We start from the raw sequence: 15,269 nt of genomic DNA on the forward strand, positions 1-15,269 counted from the left end.
GATAGTACCTTGGAAAAGGGGTAGAATGAGATAAGGAGGTCTATATCCTCTGTTAACTGGCTGGAGGGATCAGGGCTCAGCTATTTCGGGCATGGAGAATCACCTGGGCAGAGGAGTAGACAGTGTGGTTGCTATTAATACTTAATACTTACTAAGGGTATTAACTAAGGGTATTAATACTTACTAAGGGTAATACTTACTAAGGGTATTATGTTAAAGTAAGCATAATACTTAATGCTTACCTTAATACCCAGGATTGAAGTCTCTCTTCCCATATCTTTTCATGCCTCTATGCCTTTTCATACCCTGAATCAGTCCGAATATGGGGAGGGACACTACTTCTATTTCTAAGCCCCATTTACTACTGGAGAAGAAAATACTAACACAGTGTTGGTTAGATAAGACTTTTTCTGATTCAGGGAATAGATACCGCTGAGTCTATGAGAAACAGCTTATCATTATTCAGGCATGGAGGCATATGGAGATATGATAGATTCCCACAAACCCAATTACTTTTCTTATAGGATTCTATAATGAGAACTATGGTTTGCCTTTGGTAAGGGCAGCTCTCTTACATGGGATATAGTTTGTAGCCATGAAACAGAGGCAATCAATTAGCATAGAGGGCTGTAGCTCACACTCTCAGGTTGATTTGCATGAAATGAACGGGCTGACTTAACTGATTAGCTACAGATAGGTATTGGTAAATACACCAGCATTCAGAAAATAAGTACTTTATTTTTTGGTGGTACTAGTAAATCTAGAACTTTCCTATGTCTGTAACCATCTATGCTACCTTGCCACTTGCTATAATGGGTCCACTCTCTTTGCTCTTATTTGGGACAACACTTCCACCTGTACACTGGAGCCCACTCTGTTCAAAAGATTTTGATTCTATAATTCTTTTCTTTATTATTAATAAAAATTTTCTTTTCCCTACTAGACCATTGTCAACAACACACCAACATGTTTTAAAATAGCCTTCTCTGACTTCATACCCCTCTCCAGGCATCATTCTCACTTTTCTTATCCCCTTTTAATTTTAATCCATTTCTTATCTCCATTTTTCTTAACTCCTTCCCTGAAGGGTTATCTCTATTCACACTTTATACTTCTTCACCTCAACTTTCTCTTAAACTACGACAGGATTTTTTTATCTTCTCCATCCCCCTAGAATCACTCTTCTTAAGGTTACTAATAGCTTTCAAATTGCCCAAATCAGAAGCCAGTTTTCTGTCCTTATCTTACCTGACTTTATCAGCATCATTTGACAACAATTAGTCCCCGTATCTTGAACACTCTCTTTCTTTGACTTAGGACACTATTCCCTTCTGGCTTTAACCACACCTCAATGTTCACATCTTCTCAGCCTTCCTTGGTTCTATTTCCTTTTCTTACCTTCTCTATTCCTCCTCATTCCTTCTCCAGTTACACTTATTCACCAGGTCATTTCATCCAGTCCTAGGTCTTTGATTTCTATCAGTGCACTGACTCATATTTATATCTATAGCCTTTTCTATAAGTTCTAGACTCATTTGAATTTCCTTATTTTTCAAAATCTTCACTTGGGGTTCAGATAGATATCTTATGCCTTGAACAGAAATCCTTCACCCAAACCTATTTCTTCCCCAGTGATTCTCCAGCTCAATAGTTGAATCACAGTTCTTGATGGGATTTATGAGATTTTGCTTTTGGCTGGCTCTTTGATCTGTACTTTTTATTACTCCTTCTCTTGACTTACTGTGCTAGCCACACTGATCTTTTTGCTGTTTTTTTGACATGCCAGGCATACTCCCACCTCAGGGCCTTTGCACTTGCTGTTTCAATTCCCTGGAATGTATTTTCCCAGATATTCTGTAGCTCACTCCATTATTTCATTCAGATCTCTGCTCACATATCATTTCTTCAGATAAACTTTTCTTTTTTTTGAGACAGAGTCTCACTCTGTCACCTGGGCTAGAGTTGTCATCATAGTTCACTGAAACATCAAACTCTTAGGCTCAAGTAATCCTCCCTGCTCAGGCTCCTGAAAGACTGGGACTATAGGCACGTGCCACCATACCAGGATAATTATTTTATTCGTTGTAGAGATGAGGTCTTTCTATGTTGCCCAGGCTGGTCTCAAACCCCTGGCCTCAAGTGATCCCCCTTCCCTGGCCTCCCAAAGTGCCAGGATTACAGGCGTGAGCCACCATGCTCTCCAGAAAAGCTTTTCTTTTTCACCCGAAAAGTAAAATCTCTCCCACATAATTCTGTCTTTTATATCTGTTGTATTTCTCTTTGAAAAAGTTATTATTGCTTGATATTTTGTTATTTATATTTGTCTTATTGATTGTCTTTCTTAATAAAAAGAAAGCTCTGAGAAGGCAGGGATTTTTGTCTGTATTGTTCCCAGATCTATTATCAGCAGGTAGAACAGTGTCTAGCTCACAGTAAGGAACTCAGTAAATATTTGTTGACTCACTGATCAAATGAATGAATCAATTGTTTATGAAATCAGATTCTCCTGGGATGAGAATGAATCATTTTGTGTCAGAATGATGTGATATATTTTCTTGATTATTAGGAAAAATTTAAAGTATAATGTCAGAAAGTCATTATTTTTAGGCTTGCACTTTCAATTATATTTGATGTCCCCTCTTAGGTAAACTTCCATGCAATGTGGCAAATTGTTCTTTATCTTATTCTAATAATCTAGTATTTGAAATCAAATAAACATTAATTTTCCTTTGTTTTCTCAGAATTTGACTTTGAAATATACTCAAAAATTTTTCTCCTCCCCTTCCTTTTTCTACCACCCCTTCATCATAATAGTGATACATAAAATACAAAGGAGGGAGTGAGAGCAATTAGTTAAACCCTGGTGACACATTCTATGTTCTACATCAATGCATAGGTTTTAAATGGAATACAAGATGAGCTGTATTTCTCCCAAACTGACTAATACGTTGAGCTAATCTGAGAAAAATGATTTGGTATGTAACTCTAAAGGTTAGCTAACAAAACAAATGGTTGAAATAGTTTTTTATTTTTCCCATTAAGACGTCACTTTTAAAACTAATGCTATCCATAATAAAATTCTGAGTTTGCAGGCTTATCTTTTTCATGAAAATCTGAAACCTGAGCCATTTATTTCTACAACTGTAAACATAAATTGCCAGGGCACGTAATATGTTAGTGATTAGAAATCACTAACATTCTTTGAGTAAGGGCTGCATCAATAACCTTTGAAAAATGTATCAATTTTTTGTGTTCTCTGATAAAGAGGAATGGTGACAAGGAGAACTAAAAGCACACAGTGAATGGACAAATCTACTTTTGTGATAAAATGTCATAGAACTCTATGTAAAGACATACTAAAAAATGAGAGAATGCAAAAACTGGTGATAACTTAATAAGATCTGTAGTCTAGTTCACTGCATTGGGCCCATCAATTTCCTGGCTCTGATAATGAACTTGAGTTTGTAAGATGTTACCATTGTAGGAATCTGGGTGATGATACAAGAAACCTCCCTGTACTATCTTAGCAACTTTTTGTGATTCTATAATTATTTCAAAATGAAAAAATTTAAAATACAGAAAAAACAGTGAAAAAGTTAGCAAAACTTACAATGTGGTAAAAATATTTGCAACAAAAAACCAACAACTTGTTATTTTGTGTTTACATTTCTATAATTTGTATTGTCAGATTTATAAGGGCACAAATTTATTTCCAAATTAAACAGCAGACACTGAATAATTTCATATAAAATTGACTTCATTTATCAGCTTAACTGTAAAGTATTAGAGATGCCAGACTGATATATAACATCTACTCAAAGGAAAAGCACCCAATTGCCAATTTCAATAGCTTGTATGATAATAAATCCTCAATCCATGGTAAATATCTTTGATGTTCCTAAGCAACAGTAGTCCTCCAGTGACTTCATTATGATCATGTTAATGTGTGTTTTTACTCAAGGGCAGTTTGAGAAGCAAATTATAACAATTATGAATACGGGAATTACAGGGGGAAATCCCAAATATCATATTATTTTGATATTATAAATAGTTCTATGCATAATATCAAAGTAGATGAGGTTTACAATAATATCTAGGGCTTTGGGGCTCTTTTGGTGTAGTAATTCATGAGCTTTCTAACCTTAGGCTGGGGACATATTTGTCATTTACTTTATTTCTTATAATTCATTTCAAGCTGGAAAGACTCTCAGGTTACACTTTCAAGGTTTCCTAGGTGTAATAGCTTGTGATATGTTTGTGATTCTGATGATGACTCCAAATATTAAAACTGCAACTCTCATGATATTTACACTGAATCTAATACTGTTAACTAAACTAGGGAATGCTAGTTGCCGGCTTACAAAAATACTTCCTATAATTTAGTAGTTGATATCGATCTAAAAAATCCAATCTTAAAATATCTTAATGTCTATGCAAAGCTCTTTAGTTTCTAGTGATAAACCCCACAAACAGTAAAATACAATTTAGTTTAAATACCAATAAAGTACAGTCATGTGTCACATAACAGTGTACATATAAGAGGGTGGTCCCATAAGATTATAATACCATATTTTTACTGTACCTTTTCTATGTTTAGATACACAAATACTTACCATTGTTTTACAGTTGCCTACAGTATTCAGTACAGTAACATGCTGTATAGGTTTGTCATACAGGAGCAATAGGTAATACTTACATAGCCTAGGTATGTAGCAGGCTATGCTATCTAGGTTTGTGTAAGTACACTCTATGATGTTCACACAAAGATAAAATCATCTAATGACACATTTCTCAGAACATATCCCTGTCATTAAGTGATACAAGACTGTAATAGGAGAATTAGGAACCTTAGAACTTCAACATTCAAGAAGTATTGTCTTCTTCAAGGGTGTTAAGAGTTTGTATACTTATAATATTTCAGTGACTCTGCCATTGTTTAAAATATATTGGCCTACCCTATGGGAACTCTTTTTTCTCTCCTTTTTTATACTGCAGTAAAAACACATAAGATGTATTACCTTAATAAATTTTTAAAGGTACTGTACAGTATTGTTAATCATAAACATAATGTTGTACAGATCTCTAGAACTATTTCACCTTACGTGACTGAAACTTTATACCCATTGAACAGTGTTTTAACTAGGGTTCTACAGATACACGGAACCAATCATAGGGACTTAGCTCAGGCAATTATGGAGGCTAAGTTTCAAGATCTGTAGTTGGCAAGCTAGAGACCCAGGAGAACTGATGTGTAGTTATAGTCCAAGTTCAAAGACCTGAGAACTCAAATTATTAATATTTTCTTTTTGTGTATTTTTGGGAACCATAAAGGAAGAAAATAACTCATTATGCTAAGATTAATTAATATTTGCCAATGATTCCTGGAGGATTTTTTCGGTCTATATGTTTCTAGCTATTGATATTTAAGATGATTACACAATACCAGTACTGTATTACCAGATAGCATGGCTAATATCTAGACTATCATTATGATAAGTTCTTTAAAAAAATTCAAATTGTAGATGGCTAACAAGGTTATGGAATTCAGAGTCAGTCAACTAGAATGTGTTTCTTTAATCTTTCATTTCTATTTCTGTAAAAGTTCCTTTTCTCCCATACCATCATACATTATAGTTTTAAATAAATATTTTAGTGATATTTGCCAACCCTTGGCATATTTGGTTTATATAATCCTGAACTTTCTCAGGGTAGAAATATTAACTGTTAATGTGCCTCTCCATAAGGGGACAGAGCTCTTTACTGGACATCAAACTTGCCCTGTGAGTTATTCTAGAGCTTAAAGCCTTCAAGGAAGTTATGTCTTTACTTGAACACATTAACCAGCATGGGATATTCACTAAATAGCAGGAGAAAAATTCTACTTTTTCAATGTAAAATGTCAAGTGAATTTAAGAGAAATAAAGAGAAAAGTTTTTAAAAAGTACCTAGAATTAGGAAATGGTACCAGTCATTTTCTTCATGACTCTGGAAGTGTTGATACATAGTATGGCAATGAATACATTTGTCAATTGGTTGAGAATTGAAGGAAAATAAAGAAAGGATTTAGAGATATGGATGGAATCTTAAAAAAAAAAGGACTAGAGTGAAAGTTCTAGTGATCAGTAATCAAAACACTTAAGAATCTCTACTAATTTGCATATATGTATATGTGTGTATTTACATGTGTGGATGTGGTTAACTTCCTATAAAACTGTACTTTGCTTCATTTTTAAATGTCGTTATGTTCACAGTAGGCTAAAAAATAATAAATGTACATTTTATTTTTATTATTAATTGATTTTTTTTTTGTTAATACAATGACAAATAGGACCTGATCTTCAAAGTCCAGTTTGTGGTTTGGCAGCATGAACAGCACCTGGGAACAGGAAATGTAGAATCTCAAGCTCCACTCAAGATCTACTACTGAAGCCTTCATTTTAAAATCTTAACAAGACCCTCAGGTGATTTGTATGAATGTTAAAGTTTGATTTTTGGGGCATTTAATCTGTAAATGGTGAATAGGATGGTGAGAAGACATGTTGAAGAACTCTTGCAAGAGTCTGGGTGTGTAATACTGAAGGCTTGAATAGCATAGTGACAGTGTGAAAAGGAGTTGATGCGAGCTGTATGTTTATGCATTTTAAAAATAATTCTCATGCCTAAGGTCTACTCCTAAATATTATCTTTTTTTTTTTTTTAGGATAAGATAAATATTTTTATTATTTATTTATTTGAGACAGAGTCTCGCTTTGTTACCTAGGCTAGAGTGGTGTGGCATCAGCCTAGCTCACAGCAACCTCAAACTCCTGGGCCCAAGCAATCCTCCTACTTCAGCCTTCCGAGTAGCTGGGACTACAGATGAGCACGACAACGCCTGGCTAATTTTTTCTATTTTTAGTAGAGATGGGGGTCTCGCTTTTGCTCAGGCTGGTCTCAAATTGCTGACCTCAAGCAAGCCTCCCACCTCAGCCTCCCAGAGTGCTAGGATTATAGGCATGAGCCACTGCGCCTAGCCCCAAATATTTTTTTTCAATGGTCTGAGGTAAAGCCTACATATGAGAATTTTTTTTAAAAAAGTTTCCCTGATCATTCTAACTGTGTAGCCAAGGTTAAGAACTAGTGTTCCACTGTTTCAGGGACTGGAAGCTTTTACGTAAATAAACTTTAAGATAAATAAGCTATATATCTAATGTTTGTAAAGCAAAATGAAAGTAACTAAGAATGAGGCATAATAGTAATATAAAAGTGATTTACCTTTGTAATTATGCAAACAAGACACTATTCATTTAAAAACTTTGGTTTAGCTTTTTTTCTAACAAATAGTTTTTATTCATTTGGGTCTTCAATTATCGAATAAAGTTTGTCTTCTCCTACAGATTTTCACTGTATGGAATTTTGTTTATGCTTTCAGCCTGTCATGGCTTAAGTCAGTTTTATTAAATATATTTAGAAACTAAACATACAGAATAAATTGTTTTTTGTAAATTATAATTAATAAATTATAAATTCCTTGTAGGGGAACCACAAGGCATGAATATTATATATCCAATTATGAATGGCAAACTTCTCATTAAGAGACAAACATTTCATTAAAGAGTGAATAGGATGTAAGAAATATATTTAGGCAGCTGCTTAATGTAGAGTCAAATAATTTCAATATGAAAGTATTTTCTTGCTTATGTTTCATTATGAATTTATTATGAATTGTCAATGTTTTTTAATACTAATATTGGGGCTCAGTATTATTGTCCATCTTTAAATATTCTATTGCACATTTCTCTAACCCAGTTTTTATACCAGCAAGCCCTGGGGCTGGGATTACTCAGAGTTTGAATTTGTCAGTTATGAATTCACAATTTGTTGTCTATTCCTTTTATAGGTTGTAATTGTTCACAAAGGGCATTAGCAATATCAAATAGTGTTCAAAAGTCAGAACTTCAATTAATTCAATTTTTTTCTCTGGTTCTCAGGTAAACTCATGTTTTCCATTTATTTTGTTGCTCAGAGAAGAATGAAACGAACTAATTTCTTTTTTTGAGCACATGCTATTTGTCATACATTGCACTAAAAGCTTTACATATAAACCTGATTCCCACAACAAACTCATTGAGTAGCATTAAACTCAAGTCAGGCCCACACACCTCTGACTAAATGAGTCATCTTTCCTTGTTAAATGTCACAGAGCTCAAGAAAGGTGATATTTAACAATATTTAGCAAAAAATCCTTTTGCTCTTACAAAGCATCTTTCTGTGGTTGCTAACATGGTATTATAAAACCTCTTGTATTATTTCCTAATTTTATTTAAAATCCTCTAGTTCTTCAATTCTTTCATGGTATAAAGTCAGGAGCCTGATTGTCAGACTCCTCCCTACCTTTGCAGATTCTTCTTCCTTATACCCACACCTACTACAGGCTCTGTCAAAACAAATTTTGTGAAAATTAAGAGATAGTCTTTTAATTAGCTTATATGTTAAAGATAATGATTATGTTACTTTATATACGACTTAGCTGACTGAAGTCAGAGATTCCCCTGCTGACCTTGAAGAAGCAAGTCACCATGAGTTGAATTCTGCCAACAATCAGTGACTCTGGAAGAGGACCCAGGGGCTCAGATGAGACGCCAGCCCTGGCCAATACTTTGATTGCATCCTTGTGAGAATCCGGTCACCAGCTAAGCCATGCCCTGACTTTTGATCCATGGAAACTGTGAGATAATAAATATATGTTGTTTTAAGCCATTAAGTTTGGGATAATTTGTTAACTATCATAGAAAACAACTGCAGCCATGTATATATTTTTTAAAAAATTAATGTGAACTATTTCAAATATACAGAAAATAATGGGGAATAATATAATATATAACTATTATGTAACCAGTATGAATTTTGAACAAATATTAACATTTTATTTTGCTATACTACAGATTATTTTCAGGAATAAAATATTGCAAATAATGTTGAAACCTCCTGTGTAAACTTTTCTAACACTGGTTCCCTTACTTCTTTCTGAGAAGCAATCTACTATCATAAAGATTGCTGACTAGCATTTTTGTGCATTTTAAAAAACTATTTCACTATGTATGTGTATGTCTAAAACCAACATATACTACCATTTCTTTGTTTGATCTCTGCTTCTCTAATAGAAGTAGATTAAAACTCTTTCATTGCAATCTTTTTGTTATTCTTTCTTTATATTATTGTCCATATTTACATTATGAATTTCAAGAACGTTTTGTTAGTTGTTGTGACAGAGACATTTAATGCTTACTGAACAAGCATATGCTTTATCACAACTGCCAGCCCCCTAGCAGTTGGGTCATGCCATGTGACAAATTCTGGCCATCTTATTAGTGGAAGTCGTGTGTGTCACTGCTGGGCTGAAGTACTGAAAAAACCCTGCAGAATACTTGGCTCATCTGCTTCCCTGCCTTGGCAAACTAGAAAGCTGTATGTTGAGATGATTGAACCATAAATTTGAAACTGCCAGGATTTCTGAGTCACCACATAGGGGACTGCTGGTCTGCAGAGTTATGAAATTTGCCTAGGACTTCATATGAGTCAGAAATAAACCTTTTCTGTGTAAAGCCAGTATAATTTATTTTTGTAGCATAGACTAAATTACTCTGATACAGAAACATACAAGTTCCTGTTATTTTATGCACATCTTATTATGTCCCTTTTTAAATTTATCCTTATTAAATGCTTTGCCTTATATTTTACTTTACATAATATTAATATTGCTATTCTAGCTTACTTTTGCTTAGTATGTTCCTGTAAATTCTTGATCATCTCATTATTTTCAATACTTTGTTTTTCTTTAAAACTTCTAAGTAGGGTATAGCTGGGCATATTTTTATTTACTTTTAAGTAATTAATTAATTAATTTTTTTGAGACAGAGTCTCATTCTGTTGTCCGGCCTAGAGTGCCGTGGTGTCAGCCTACCTCACAGCAACTTCAAACTCCTGGGCTCAAGGAATCCTTCTGCCTCAGCCTCCTGAGTAGCCAGGACCTTACAGTGCCTGGCTAATTTTTTCTGTATATATTTTTAGTTGTCCATACAACTTCTTTCTATTTTTAGTAGAGATGGGGTCTCGCTCTTGCTCAGGCTGGTCTCGAACTCCTGAGCTCAAACGATCCACCCGGCTAGGTCTCCCAGAGTGCTAGGATTACAGGCGTGAGCCACTGCGCCTGGCCTCACTGATGTTACCCCTTCTTCAGGCTGGAGGCAAGGCTAGACTGGGGAGGGGGCCTTGGGACTTTCAGGGCTCACCCCAGATGGAAAGATTTGGGCCACTCCAATAGAGGATCAAAGTTTGAGACTTCAGCTTCCCCTCATCCTAGAAGAAGGCAGGGCAGGGGTTTCTCAGGGGCTCCTCAGGGGATGGGGAAGCAAGCAGTCACCTCTTCATCTGGCTGCAGGGAGCTGGGACAGGGGCCAAGAGGGGCCCATCTGTCACCTCCCAGTCTTGCCAGCTCCTTTGAGCAGGCCAAGCTGGGGAGGAGGACCGGGACAGCTGTCTGCCTTGGGTCTTCTCAGACCGAGGTGGGAATGGAATGAAGGCCACACTAGGGTGTGTGGTGTTTTTTTTTTTTTTTTTAGATTTTTGATTTTTTTCCGCTTCTTAAACATGGAAAAAAAAAATACGTACTTTTTCTTTCATAAAACTTTCATTGAGTGGGGCTGGGGTGGGGACAGTGAGTGGCCTGGTCTTCTGGGATCACTCGTTACCAAAGTTTTGACTCCACAGGAAATCGGCAGCAAGTTCTCGTTTTTTTTTTTTTTTCTCGCGCGAAGTGGGCCTGGATCACTAGGCACTCTGGGAAGCCTAGAGCTTTCAACCTTTCTATAGCTTCTTTCTCCTGCGGCATGATCTGGTTGTAGTTCCTCTGCGGGGCCTCCTCGACTATGGCGCCCACTTCACCCTCCACATTTGAGATATCCGCTAACTCCCCAAAGGGTTCGTTCAGCATTTGGATGAACTGCTCCTGGTGCTGGCTAATTTGCTGCAAAAGCTGAGGGTTCTCCTGGCCCAGTTGCTGGAGCAAAGCGGCAGAAGCGCAGTGTTCTGTTGAATCACCTGCAGCATGTTCTGGAACTGGGACTGGTAGCGCAGGAACTCCAGGGGGTTGTCTCCTGCTTCTGTGGTCGGCTGCTCGGACACCTGTCTCTCCTGGACAGAACCGTGTTCCGGCTTCGGGATTCCAGGAATTCCTGTGAGTAGGTCCTCTAGGCTCGGTGGGGGTTTGTAGCTGGCTCTCAGGGCGGCCACTACCCGCTCCTGCTCTTAGCGCATGGACACACTGCGTCAGCACGTTCTCGCCCTCAGAGCTAGTCGCCAGCGTGGAGGCCGCGTCTTCCTTTCACCCGCTGCTGCCTGAAGAGGGAACAGAGCCTGACACGAACTCTGGGGACGTGATGGGGGCTGATTCCTCCGATGGGCTCGGGTCCTCCCTGGCAGTGGGTGGGGGATGGGGCATGCCTGAGGCAGGGGCAGGCGGGAAGGAGGTGGAGGACTTCCGGGCTGCAGTGGGTGAGGTCTCTTGGGCTGCTGAGGTACCCTGGCCATCTTTGGCCTTGGTCACGGAGACAAAGTTGGTCTCATCGATGTGGTAGTCCCTAATTGGGGATATCGTTGCTCAGGATCTTGCCGGCATAGATGAGTTTCAGTCCAGCCTCAGGAAAAGCATCACGACCCTTCTCAGCTTCTATCTTCTCCTTTAGGGCCGTCACAGTCTTGTCAGGCTCCCTGCGGATCTTGACGGTCTGCTGCAGCTGCAGGGTTTTCAGCGTGATGCGTCCTCACACGACGAGCAACTCACGTCGCCGCCATCTTAACCTAGTTTCCGTTTTAAAAAACAACCACAATTAGATATCTTTTGATATCACAGTCAGTAGCTTATACAACCTCTTAGCCTATTTAAAAAAACCATTTTCTGTATTCATTGTTGTTTTTATTCCAACCCGTTATTCAATAGGCTTTTCCCGCTGGGTTCATTTTTCATCCTGATGAGATACATACTCCTTTAATAGATTTTTGGTGAAGGTTTGTAGATAATAAGCTCTCTTAGACCCTTTTGTGTCTGAAAATGTCTTTATTTTGCCTTTACCTTTGTGGGTTTTTTTTTTTTTTTTTTTGAGACATAGTATCGCTCTGTTGCCGGGGCCAGTGTGCCGTGGCGTCAGCCTAGCTCACAGCAACCTCAAACTCCTGGGCTTAAGCGATCCTACTGCCCCAGCCTCTCGGGCAGCTGGGACTACAGGCATGCGCCACCGTGCCCGGCTAATTTTTTCTATATATATTTTAGTTGGTCAGATAATTTCTTTCTATTTTTAGTAGAGACGGGGGTGGGGGTGTCTCGCTGTTGCTCAGGCTGGTCTGGAACTCCTGACCTTGAGCTATCCACCTGCCTTGGCCTCCCAGAGTGCTAGGATTACAGGCATGAGCCACCGCGCCTGGCCTTCAAGACATCTAATTGATTCTTTTTCATATCTATTTGTTTCTGCTATATCTTATTTTGTTTTATAATTTATTTTTATATGAGATTATTTCTTTATTGATCTCTGTGAGTATATTGTTTCACAGATAAAAATTTTAAGAAGTTTTTTTCCTTGGGATAATTTATGTTCCACTTGTGAATTTTGTTAGCTGTTTTCCTTAGCAAAGATTTCTTCATGTGTCTTGGAATATTGATTTTCAGGTTTATGTTGGTTTTATTTTAAGAGAGAGAAAATATGCCACCTTTCGTTTTTAAAATTCATTCAGGTGAAAGTCACCAAACATAAAATCAACCATTTTACAGTGAACAATCCCTTGGCATCTAGTACATTCACAGCGTTTTGTAATTACCATCTCTAGCTAGTTCCAAAGTATTTTCACCATTCCAAAATAAAACTTCATACCCATTAAGCAGCTTCTCCCCATTCCCTCTCCCCCAAGTCCCTGATAATCATCAATCTGCATTCTGCCTCTATTCTGAATATTTGATGTGAACAAAATCATTACAATATGTGACCCTTTGTGTCAAGGCTTCTTTCACTTAGCATTATGTTTTTGAGGTTCATCAAAGTTGTAGTATATGTAAGTACTTCATTCCTTTTTATGTCTGAGCAGTATTTCATTGTATGTACAGACCACAGTTTGTTTATCCATTTGTCTGATGGTGAACATCTGAGCTCTTTCCGCCTTTTGGCTACTGTGAATAGTGCTGTTGTGAATAAGCATGTTCATGCATTTGTTTGAGTATCTGTTTTCAATTCTCTTGGATACATAGCTAGTTGTGGAATTGTAGGGCCTGATAGTGTTCCTCCCCTGCAGGAAACTGTTATTTTAGAACAGTTTTAGATTTACAGAAAATATGTGAAGATTGATAGAGAGTACCATATACACCACATCCAGTTTCTGGTATCATTAACATCTTACGTTGGTATGGTACATTTGTTACAATTAAGATAATCTGAATCATTAATATAAAGTGAATTCTGTAGTTTATTCAAATTTCCTATTTAGGTTTTTACCAAATGCCTTTATTCTGTTCCAGAATCCCATGCAGGATACCACATTACAGTTAGTCATCCTGTCTCTTTAGGATCTTATAGACTGTGACAGTTTTTTTTTTTTTAAGACTTACTGATTTACTTGTTTTTTAATTTTATTTTTAATTGAGAAATAATGGCATGCATTTATGGTGTAAAACATGATGTATTGATATATATTTACAATGTGGAATGATTAAATCAGTCTAATTAACAAATCCGTCATCTCACATACTTTCTTTTGTGGTGAAAACATTTACAATCTACTCTTCTAGCAAATTTGAAATACAATATATCCTCATTAATTATAGCCACCATTCTGTGCAGTAGATCACAAAGCTTATTTTGTCCTAACTGAAACTTTGTACCCTTTGATCAACATTTCCCCTTTCCTGATCTACCCTCCTTGCCCAGCCTCTGTTAACCATCATTTCTACTTTCTACTTCTATGAGTTCAAGTTTTTGAGATTTCACATGTAAGTTAAGATCATGTGGTATTTTTCTTTCTGTGCCTGGCTTATTTTACTTAGCATAATGTTCTCCTGGTTCATCCACATGGTTGCAAATGACAGGATTTCTCCATCCTTTTAAGGCTGAATAGTATTCAATTGTGTATATATACCACATTTTCTTTATTTATTCATCTGATAATGTACAGCTAGGTTGCTTCCATATCTTAGCTATTAATATTATGAATAATGCTGCAGTGAACATGGGAGTGCAGATATCTCTTCAGCATACTGATGTCAATTTTTTTAGATATTTACCTAGAAGTGGGATTACTGAATCATATGGTAGTTCTATTTTTAATTTTCTGAGGAAACTCCATGCTACTTTCTGTGATGGTTGTATTAATTTACATTTCCACCAACAGTGAACAAGGGTTCCCTTTGCTCCACACCCTTGAAAACACTTATCTTTCATCTTTTTGAATTATGACAGATTTTAAAATTCCCTTTTTTGATGTCCGTGTCAGTTTTGAGTAGTACTGCCCAGATATTTTGTAGAATACCCCTCAATTGGGATTTGTTGGATATTTTTCTCTTGATTAGAGTGCGGTTATGTATTTTGGGAGGAAGACAACAGAGGTAAAGTGCCATTTTCATCACTTTATAACAAAGGTATATATTACTGACGTTGACCTTCGTCACTTGGCTGAGGCAGTGTTTGTCAGGTTCCTAAACTTGTTCCTTTTCTTTGAAAAGGAATCACTATATTCAGCCCACACTTAGTGAGTGAAGAGTTATGTTCCATCTCCTTGATTGTGGAGTATTTACATAAATTATTTGGAACTCTTGTCTATGGGAGATTTATCTTTTCTCCTTTATTTATTTATTCAATCATTTATATGATTTATATCAATATGATATTTATTTCAGAGTTTGGGTTATAATTCAATGTTATTTAATTTTGTTGCTCAAATTGTTCCTATACATTGTACCTGTTTTTATCTGAGAAATGATGAATTGAGGCATGAGTCAGATGTCTTTCTTTGCCTTGTTCTAGAAAGCTTAGAGCGACATCAGTGGTCTTGCAAAAGTGCTGAGAAATTGATGCATTTTTATATTATTCTGATTTCTGACTCTATCTGTAGCCTTGTTTTTTCTTTTCATTTTCTTCTAATTCATATTTTTACTATATCTTGCTTTATTTTATGAAAGTGTCTTTATAAGCCACTTTATTTATTTTTATTTTTTTATTCTGTATGTACTTTCTTTTATTTTGTATAACTTG

At 36.6% G+C, this 15,269-nt stretch overlaps 1 pseudogene; it reads right to left on the minus strand.

The window, feature by feature from the left end:
• Nucleotides 1-10,719: 10,719 nt before the first annotated feature.
• On the minus strand, nucleotides 10,720-11,801 carry LOC138384399 (UV excision repair protein RAD23 homolog A pseudogene; annotated as a pseudogene).
• Nucleotides 11,802-15,269: the final 3,468 nt, after the last annotated feature.

The sequence above is a fragment of the Eulemur rufifrons genome, chromosome 1 (assembly GCF_041146395.1).
Source record: "Eulemur rufifrons isolate Redbay chromosome 1, OSU_ERuf_1, whole genome shotgun sequence".
In the NCBI taxonomy this organism is placed as follows: domain Eukaryota; kingdom Metazoa; phylum Chordata; class Mammalia; order Primates; family Lemuridae; genus Eulemur; species Eulemur rufifrons.